Raw genomic sequence first — 10,564 nt, 5'->3', positions numbered from 1 at the left:
AGTTTCCATCCACTATTGCCTTCATAGGCAGCTCAGTTGCTCACAGAGATGAGGTTTGGGAACAATGATCTGGGATGGAGTCTCACTAGCAGTAGTGTGGGAGCAACCTCTCAAAGTGAGAGACTCCTTAATTGTACACAATGTGCAATGATCTAGCCTCTGTGTTCAGCTGAGTCACCATGATTTACATCCTACCAAGTACTCTGTCGGGTCAGGACGTGGGACCCTTGGAGTTAGAGATCCAACCTTTTGAAACAAATTAAAGTTTCCATCCACAATTTTTTATGGCTGGAGGCAGTAATTGCTTATCACTTTTTGCTGATGGTCAGAAATTAACTAGTAGTTATTTTTGCATATCGCATATATAGTGGTCGAAGAATTTTTTTTTTTTTTCAGTAATCCATTATTTTCAATAAATAAAAAATAAAGATTTGCAGCAATGCAAGAGGTATAATAAATGCAAGAGAAGGTCCCAAAGCTTAAAAAAGATCAGAGGTTATAAAGACTCATTATCTAGAGAAAATTTCAATTTTATTCACATGATTATAGGGATTTTGTTAATTTCAGCATTTGACTTTCAAAAGTGTTAATTTAGTATCTTGACTATGCAATTTTTATCAATTTTGGTCACACCAGCCAAATTGTGGACCAAATTTGACCGGAAAATATTAATGGTTAAAAAATTCAGAGTATTTTAGCCTTTTTGCATGTATTATTTTTTTCTCCCCATTTCTTCACCGGATCTTTGGAAATTCGTCGGAGAATATGGCAATAGCCGGTGGCATGGTTGCCGGAGGGCGACGGTGGTCCGGGAGACAGATTTTTTTCCAAAAATTAGTAATTTCCCGAATTATGCTGCGACTAATAGGATTGAGGAGCCAGAATCTACTCTGAGTGCGCTCAGAACGGCCAAAAATCAAGGCACGGAGCCAGAGGAGATTTGCGATGCGGTGAATCCAGGTCGTAGATTGTCAGTCTCTATCGAAATCTTTTGCGGATGCTGTGAGGGGAAACAAACGTGATCGATCAGCAAATACGACTGAAAATCAGTCGAATCAAGAGCAGACAACAACAATTCCAAATCAAAGAAATCAAAATCAAAACGCAGAGTGCGATACGGAAGTGCCGGTGGAGCGATCGATTGCGACGAAGCAAGGTCGGCCGATAGTGAGATTTAGGAGAGATGAATGGAGGAAATTAGTAGAGAGCGATGGCAAATTGGACTGCTCAATGCTAAAAATATACTGATTAGGTTCTCGGAGGAGAAGGAATGCGACCAGATTTTGGCCAAAGGCGAGGTGATTATCGACGGAAAGCTCCTTAGGTTTTACAAATGGGCGCTGGGATGGAGTGCGAAAACGGACTTACCGTATGCGGCAATCTAGATACTGAATGTCGAAGAGGAAAGGGTGGTGGAGGGCCGAAAGTTGCTCCGACAGTTGTGGCGGAGAATGAGAGAAGCGGCGATGGCTTGGTGGCGCCTGTGGAGGAGGATGGACTGTGGGAGAAGAATATTGAAATGACTAAAATTTCCTCAATTTTTTAACCATTAATATTTTCTGGCGAAATTTGACCGACAATTTGGCCGGAGTGACCAAAATTGACAAAAATTGCATAATCAATGTACTAATAAATTGACACTTTTGAAAGTCAGATGTTGAAATTAACAAAGTCCCTATAGTCATGTGACCAAAATTGAAATTTTCTCTATTATCTACAAACATGTGTGAAAACTGAGGACTGATTGAGTGACTCACGATTTGCTTCATTCTTCTCCAACTTCTTTAAGCTGGAATTTTGAAGGGTTAGAATTAATGTAATGTAAACTGAAATACTTAATGTATCAAAATAAATAAATAAATAAATAAATGCTATCAAATAAGTGGAGTAGTTGTAGAGCAGTACTCTATAAAACATTTTGGCGTCTACCGACATACATCCATATTTCCTTTTAATTTACTAAAAAAAGAGTCCACTTTCAAATTTGCTACTTACAAGATTTAAACTCTTTTAAGTTAGGAGTGCTTCGCTTTAGTAATATCTACTAAAGATGATTGAGAAATTGTATTTGAATGCATTACATCAATTGGCACTATAGGTCTATATATAGGTTAGAGGTGTAATTGATTTACATCAAGAAAAGTTATGAAAAAACTTGGGGTGTGGTTGAGTAAAAGGAACTCATCTATCCTTAACCAAAGGTTAATGATTCGATTCTTGGCTTTGGTATATGAAACCGCCTTAAATCTCTAGGCCAGCTGTCCCAATCAAAATAAGTATCTACAATTCAGTGAGGAATTAATCACTGACTCACTGTGTGTCCGACGATAGAAACACTGGATACACAAAAAAAAAAAAAAAAGTTGTGAAAGATTGCCTTCAAATAAAAGTAGTAACCAAAAAAAAAAAAAAAAAGAAAACTTACGAATTAAATTATAAATTTTCCAATTACTATACGTTACTTGTTATGGATAACGTCTAACAATTCCATTGTCATCTGCATGTGGAAAATCGAAAAGATATGAGGTTGATATTATACTTCTCCAAGGCAAGTAATCTGCCATCATGCATCATTTTCCTAATTTATTGTGGAAAAAATGCCTCTTTTTTTGAAGCGTCACAATCTCTATCACCAATTCACCATACGTTATGTGCCAAAAATCAAACTGAGTTTTTTCTTGTTACATCTTAAATTATCAAGAGTATAAAAATAATGTTTTCTTTATTGGAAACGTTTATATATATAAATGATTTATCTGCCTATATAGTAATGGGGAGTCTTTTTTCTTTTTGGATAATGTGCATTGCTATTAGTAAATATGTACATTCTATGGGACAATGTTGTGCATTCTGTGTTAGTATGACAATGGTCAATTTTGTGAAGTTTAGGAGTTTAAGGTGTGCACTTACAAAATGTTATACAGCTGGAGATTATGCATTTTGTTGGGTCTTGTGAGAGACGTTCTTGAAGGTAGGGCTTTGTGCTTTATGGAGCATGGGTCTGTGTGTATATAGAGTAGGGTTTACAATTAATGGTCACTACTGGAAATTATGAAATTTCCGACCACCTGAAAGTGATCTTAAATCAAGTCGAAAGCCTTGTTCTGACCACTTTTGGTATCCGGAAAAACCTTTGTTGCTATTTCCGACCACATTTTACTTTCGACTTGATTTAAGATTAATTTCAGGTGGTCGAAAATTCCATAATTTCCAGTAGTGGGTTTAGAGTTTCGGGTTTATGTTTTAGTGGTTAGGTGTTAATGTTTAGGGTGATTGGGGTTAGGGTAAGGTTTTAGGGGGTTAGGGATTAGGGTTTAGTGTTCAGTTAGTAGGAGATAGTTTGAATATTTTAGGGTTTAGGGGTTATGGTGTAGGGTTTTTCGTGTAGTGGTTAGGGTTTAAGGTTATAGGGGTTAGATCGAGTTTAGATGTTAATACGGTGGGGCAATTGCATTGGTATACGTAGTGGTGCATTGTGGTAACAGATATTGTGAGGTGGTGTGGAAGTGGTTGTGCGTTGCGGTGGTGGCTGGGGCCTTGTAGATCTAGTATTAATATTTGTGCATCGGTGTTACGGTGCTAGTGTATCGGCCTGTTATAGTTCTGGTGCATTATGATGTTAGTTGTGGTGCATTATACTATCATTAGGGTTTGCTTGTCATGGTTTTTTTTTTTTTTTTTTTTTTTTTTTTTTTTTTTTTTTTTTAATTTTTGAGCGTGAGTGTTAATATTAGTGATTAAAAATAGTTGTTTGTTTCCATATATCTATATTGTTTGAGAAGAAACATGTTTGAAAATCGTAGCATTGAAGGATTGTTTGCCTTTTTTGTTGCGGTTGGATGCTTCTAGGTGGACTAATTTGTCCTTGACCATATATTTCCTACTTCGTATTATATTATTATGCTAATAATATCCTTAATTTTAGCATTCGGATGCGTAGATCACAACCGTGCATCTCTTGATTTTAATGGTTCAGATCTCATCTGAGGCATGATTCTCATAGGAGCCGGACTATATATTTATACACACACACACACACACACACATTCCGTCACTAGGACCCCACATCAGCATATATGGCTAGGGCACTCTGTCGTTGGGAAGAGAATGAGTTTTAAGATAGTTGTATTCATGATGTTTGAACTCAAGACATCTAATTAAGTTTGAAGAAGCACATACTATCTTATCCACGTCAATGTATAAATCCAAGTTATATTTGTCACTATAGAATTAAATAGGGAAGGAAAATGAAAGAATAAAAATAAAATGCCATAATTCATGTGATCGGACCAGCAATAATAAAAATAAAATGCCATAATTCATGTGATCTGACCAACAAATTATTGCGTCTGCAAAAAGAAAAGTGAATATGTTTCTTTTTTTTCCTATTAGTAGCTACTCCATATTAAATATATGATGGGATATACATGAATGTGGTGTGCCTGTGTGAGCTAGTGGAAGCTAAGAGCTATCACTTACATGACTGGATTTGGATGACAAATTAGAATTCCATTTCCAAATTTCCTTTTAAGAATTCATGGAAGACAGTAGGCATATCATTAAATGTTTGGGTTTGTGTAAATGCAAAGTATTGATTGCCCACAATCTACCACATTATTCATTCTTCCATAATTGTAAAGTTATGAATATAGGGTGTGTTTGGTTCATACATTGGAATCGGAATTGTAATGAGAATCAAATACTTTGTAATGGTATGAGTTTGGTAAAAGTATTTTGCATGTTTGGTAGTAGGGTAAAATTGAAATGATTACTAATATTGATCTTTGGTACGGTATGTATCACCTTATAATGGGAATAAAGGTTTAAAAAAAAAAATCAAGGCAATTGATCCTAATATAATGACATCCAAAGCACCAATATGAACAAAAAAAATCAAAATTAAAAAAAAAAAATCTAAAAGCATTAATCCAAACATAAAAATCATATATTACCAATAAAATGGAATGATACTTTTTTTTTTTTTTTAATTAGGGTATGATGTTTTTAATGGGAGGGAAAATCAAATTCCATATTTGTGTTTTAAAAAGTTGTCAACCAAACACCTTAAAAATGAAATGATACCCTTTTTAGATAGGGTATGAGGTTTTTCAATTGAAGGGATAATCAAATCTATAGTGTGTAAACCAATGAACCAAACACACCCTTAAGTAAGGTCAATGCCTCTACTTGGATTTAAACCTGCGACCTCCCATTTGGAAGAACCACATGAGTGCAATTGAGCTACAAAATACTTGGCATTTAGGGGTTGACTATTAGCAGAAAAATATAACATATATATTTAATCTTATTTTTTAAAAAGATTTTAAATTTTGCATAAAGATCACAACGATAATGCAGAAAACCCATTAATTTTTTTTTAAAAGTAGGATAGTGCGCTAATAAACAACAGTTTTTTTTCTACATAAAAACCGTTTGAACCAAAGTTTTTGTCTTTTGATTGTTGTCTTTAAGTGAAATTCTTTTAGTATTTACAAATCCACAAATACATGTGATTTTAAATTTGATTTTGCCTTTGAAAAAAAAATTAGTTAGCCTTTAAAGAAAATTAAACTATTTAATTATTTGATTAATTACAATGATAAATGAAGTTTATTATTGATGGAGAATAGCTTCTTTTTTCTTTTTTTTTTCTTTTTTTCCTTTCTTAAAGTAATGGAAAATGACTTAATACATGCGTACTAGATTAGTACGCAAGTTCCTCATCTCTCTAACAATAATTCAATGCAAAAAGGAAGATACCATCGATTTCATTAGTATATAATTTTTCATCTATAATCTTCAAGTGTGTCAACTTGATTAATTCAGTTGGTATGAAAAATCGTTCAAGTGTGTCAACTTGCTTAATTCAATTTTTTACATCTACCTCTTAGCCTCTTAAGATATGATATGATGTTTGATTCGGTCTGAGCCATTGAATCACTTTGGTTTACATCTTCTCAAATGTTCTGTCGGGTCGGAATGTAGGACCCCTGGGGATTGAGGATTCAACCTTTTGGAGGAATTGAAAAAGGGATATTTGATTCAAGGAATCTCACCAAAAATCTCATTTCACCTAAGAATGTAAAGGAATGTAATTTTCATAAATGTTACCAAAAATAAAAACAATATTTTCGAATCTCATATTTTCTCCCATGACATCAGATTTCCTTGAACTAAACAAGATAATATGATACAAAGTATTACAATATTCACATTGTTAAGGTTATATGAGATAACTTAACCAAACGCCCCCTTAGTATAATCTATAAATTCAATCACAATAGTGTTTCTTAAATCTTCAATGTTTCTTTGTCTAGTCTTGTTATTGATGATCTTAAAGAGATTACGAAGGGACTTCTCCCTGTTTATATATCTTTTGTTAAACAGTCAGGGAATCGGGTTGTCCATGTCTTGACAAGGAAAGCTGTTTTATTACCTTGTTGTATGGAGTGGTTTGATACTCCCATGAAATCATTGTTGATGTATTAGCTTTGGACCGTTCGGATTAATATATCATCATTTTCATTTCAAAAAAAAAAAAAAAAATTTCAATGTTGTTTTTTGGTACTTAAAAAGTCCTAATGTCGCTCATCATTTATCTCGACCAATTACTCTTAATTCAATTCATCTTTTTTTTTTTTTTTTCCTAATGTCGCTCATCATTTATCTCGACCAATTACTCTTAATTCAATTCATCTTTTTTTATTTATTTATTTATTTATTATTACCAGGAAATATGGAAATACCGATACAATCTACGCCTATACTAAGGCTCGAAACCCAAACCTCTCATATAGGGGAGTAATCCGATACCAGTGAACCACAAGCCACTTGGTTAATTCAATTCATCTTTAGTCTACCTCTAATCCAAACTCGTATAGAGAGTGGCTAGCGAAAGTAATAGATGGGAGACGATGAGACGTTAGATAAGAGTAAAGAGCAATACATATTATAGATGAAAATAGTAAAGATTTATATATATATATATATATATATATATATATATATATATATATATATATATATATATTAGGGAAAAGGGTCAAATAAGCTCCTAAACTTTACTCAAAAAGTCAATTAGGCCCTTAAAATTTTAGAAGTTGTAATTAAACTCACAAACATGTTATGTTAGAGTAATGAAACCCACTAACCTGTTAGTGACGACCTGTAATTGCAAGTCAATTAGGGTTCCAGCCAACTCCGGCAAACTTTCGGCAAACATCTGACCAAATTCTGGCAAGCTAGGTCAAATACCAGCGGCAACAGTCGCCGATTGCGTTCTGCAGAAGAAGGCGACCAAGTCGCCTTCTCCGGTCAATGATATTTGACATAGCTTGTCGGAATTTGGAGTTAGTTGGCTGGAATCCTAATTGTCCTATAATTCCAAGTCACCAACAAGTTAGGGGTTTCGTTACTTCAAATAACATGTTTATGAATTTAATTGCAACTTCTAAAAATTTAAGAGTCTAACTGACTTTTTAGGTCAAGTTTAAGGACTTATTTGACTATTTTTCCTATATTATAATATTTATATACAAAAGTAAAAAAAAAAATGGAGACTAAAAAATAACTAATCACGCATAACACAAGAATTTTACCCCAATCCAAAACACTTTCCTTCCCCTCACATAAATTATTGTGGCACGAGCCAAGCACCTTGTGCTCAGATGGCATGTAGTGACCTCTCTCATGTGGGAAGTCATGAGATCGAACCTCAGTGGAGGCGTTGTTGACTCTTTGTGCTTCATTAGGTTGAGAAAGTATATTTGAACAGATACTACAATGTAATAGAGTCAGTAGCATTCAAAAAAAAATTTATTGTGGCACGATATATAATAATGGTGCAATGTACTTGATTGTGAATCAATATGATACGAATTGTATAAACAATCCCCAATCACTAGGAAATTAAAGGAAACACGAATTATTTGATGAGAGAATTTGAGATATGGATACAATCATTCATTCATAAGGAAAGGAATCGTCGTCATCCAATCACCAGACACAAGCATTATATATTTGGAGTCGGACACGGACCAACAGTGGCTAATGTTATAATGATTCACACTTTAAGGAGAGGCAAATATACATACAAAGTTATGATCAACACCTCATAATCCCACTCTCAAACACCAACTTTATGACATGCATGCATCACCTCCCACTAAACAATAACAACATTTGGTGGTCAAGGAATTCAAACCCACTTCCCATAAAAGCAATGCAAAAAAACAAGATTAAAGCTATTTTCTTTAGATTTTACGTGGAGAAAATTTTGTATGTTTTGACACAAAAGATTCTCTCGTAGCTTCATGAATAGTCATATAGCTAGTAGTATTATTAGTATCAAACTAGTACATTCATATCGGATAAGGGGAATCTTTTTTGTTTTTCTTTAAAAAGTAAAGTTTACAAGTAATTAATTGTCTGCAACGTAATTCTTCATGCTTAATACTGTTATCAAACTTCATAAATCTGTTAATTCTTGTACAGATCAGATAACACGTACCGTAAAAATGTAAGATTAGCTTCAACATTGATAGCTTTGACGCCGTTAATTGCGCAACTTGGCAAGGTGTTGGCCTAGTGAGAAGAGTGCAACATGGTGCGGTTACCACCGCAATCCACCACAGAGTTTCACGGAGTCGATAAGTTCAAGTAGTGTCGATTTCAAAGGCGACATGGTTATGACAGCAACAAGTGGCACACATTAAAAAAGAAGATTGAGCTAAAAACTGTCATAGCTCAAATAAAATGGCAGGGAGGAACATAAGGAAAAGAGGGGAAGTTGGACCGTCATTGGGATCTCCTAGGAGGGAAGGAGAAGAGGCAAATTATATCGTGCACCGCGGTGCATAATCGATTATGCACCGCGCATCAAAACAACGTCGTTTTATTTAATGAAAAGAAACTGAATCTTCGCAAAAAATAACTTTGTTCTTCAGTTTCATTTTGTATACACTGTAGTTTCAGTTCAACACAACTACAGTTTCATTCAATATTTATACATTCAAATATGTGAAAATGTTATTTAATTTTATTTTATATACACTATAGTTTCATTAAACCACAACTACATGATCATTTCAATATAATTACAGCTTCATTGTACAATATACACTCAAATATGTGAAATGTTATTCAATTTCATTTTATATATACTGTAGTTTCATTTTACCACAATTACAGTATCATTTTGATATAACTGCAGTTTCATTTGATAATATAAAAATAATACGTGAGCCAGTGTCGGTTTAGACACACTGTAGTGTCACTCCGTTATAACTGCAGAAACGGCGCCGTTTTGACGCGCGGTGCATAATCGATTATGCACCGCGGTGCACGATATAACGACCGAGGAGAAGACCCAACCCACGGAAAGAAAGAAAAATCTTATTGGGTCCACATATATGGAAGGCAGCCCGAGGAGTCCGCACGCAGGGAAAGCAACCCAAGGGATCAACGCGTCAGGAAGGCGATAGAAAAGTCCTATTGAGCTCGCATGCAGGGAAGGTGGCCTAATGTGTCAACATGCAAGGAGGGCGATGGAAAATCCCTATTAGGCCCGCATGTATGGAAGACAGTCCAGTAAGTCCACATGTAGGGAAGACAACAAAACCACTTTTTGACCCACATATATATAGGGAGTGGATCTGGTGCCAAGAGTCTCCCAGGTGACACATATGGTGAGATCTGAGCCGTTGATAAAATTTAGATCAACGGCTCAAAACAATGAAAATTTTAATATAAAAAAAACGTGCATCCTAGGAATACAAAAGCTAAGTGTTAAAATGAAGCACCTTAAATGTTATTGCACCTAAGTTTTCAAAAAAAAAATGTTAAAATGGCGCACCTTAAGTGTTAAAATGGCGCACCTTATGTCTTAAAATGACGCACTTTAAGTTTTGAAAATACGCAGCTTAAACTTTACAATTACGCACTTTAAAGTTTTCAAGTGCATAATTGATGCACCTTTAAGTGTTTAAATGACGCTCTTTAAGCTTTGAAAATACGCACCTTAAGGTTTCAACAATACGCAAAATTACCATAATGCCACCGCATTTTTTTTAAAAAATTTATGTTTATTGTGGGCGATTGATTTTGTCAAGATCAATGACTATGATTAATCCGCATATTTTACTTGGAGATCTCCTTCGCATTTGATCTCTATTATATATATATATATATATATATATATATATATATATATATATATATATATATATATATATATATATATATATAGAAGGTTCAAGTGCGGCGGTGCGACGTCACCAATAGTTCAACAAATATACACCATCAATGTTAGGAAAATGCACCACAAAAACACACAAAAATTAGGTGCGCATTACCAAAAACACACCATTAGGTGTGAGTAAAAACACCATACATTGTTCGGAAATACATCATTGAGGTGTGGTGAGTTATATGGTGTATTTTTTTTAGGTCTGTTGTGTATTTTTCGATGTTTTTTTGCATTTCATTGTGGTGTGTTTCCCTTACACTATTGTTGCATGTTGTTAACACTGTTGGTGTATTCTAAAATTCCGTCACACCTAAGGAC

Source organism: Ipomoea nil, unplaced genomic scaffold, assembly GCF_001879475.1.
Source record: "Ipomoea nil cultivar Tokyo-kokei standard unplaced genomic scaffold, Asagao_1.1 scaffold0803, whole genome shotgun sequence".
Taxonomy (NCBI): Eukaryota; Viridiplantae; Streptophyta; class Magnoliopsida; order Solanales; family Convolvulaceae; genus Ipomoea; species Ipomoea nil.
The sequence above is the reverse complement of the archived record's forward strand: the minus strand, read 5'-3'. Positions refer to the sequence as shown.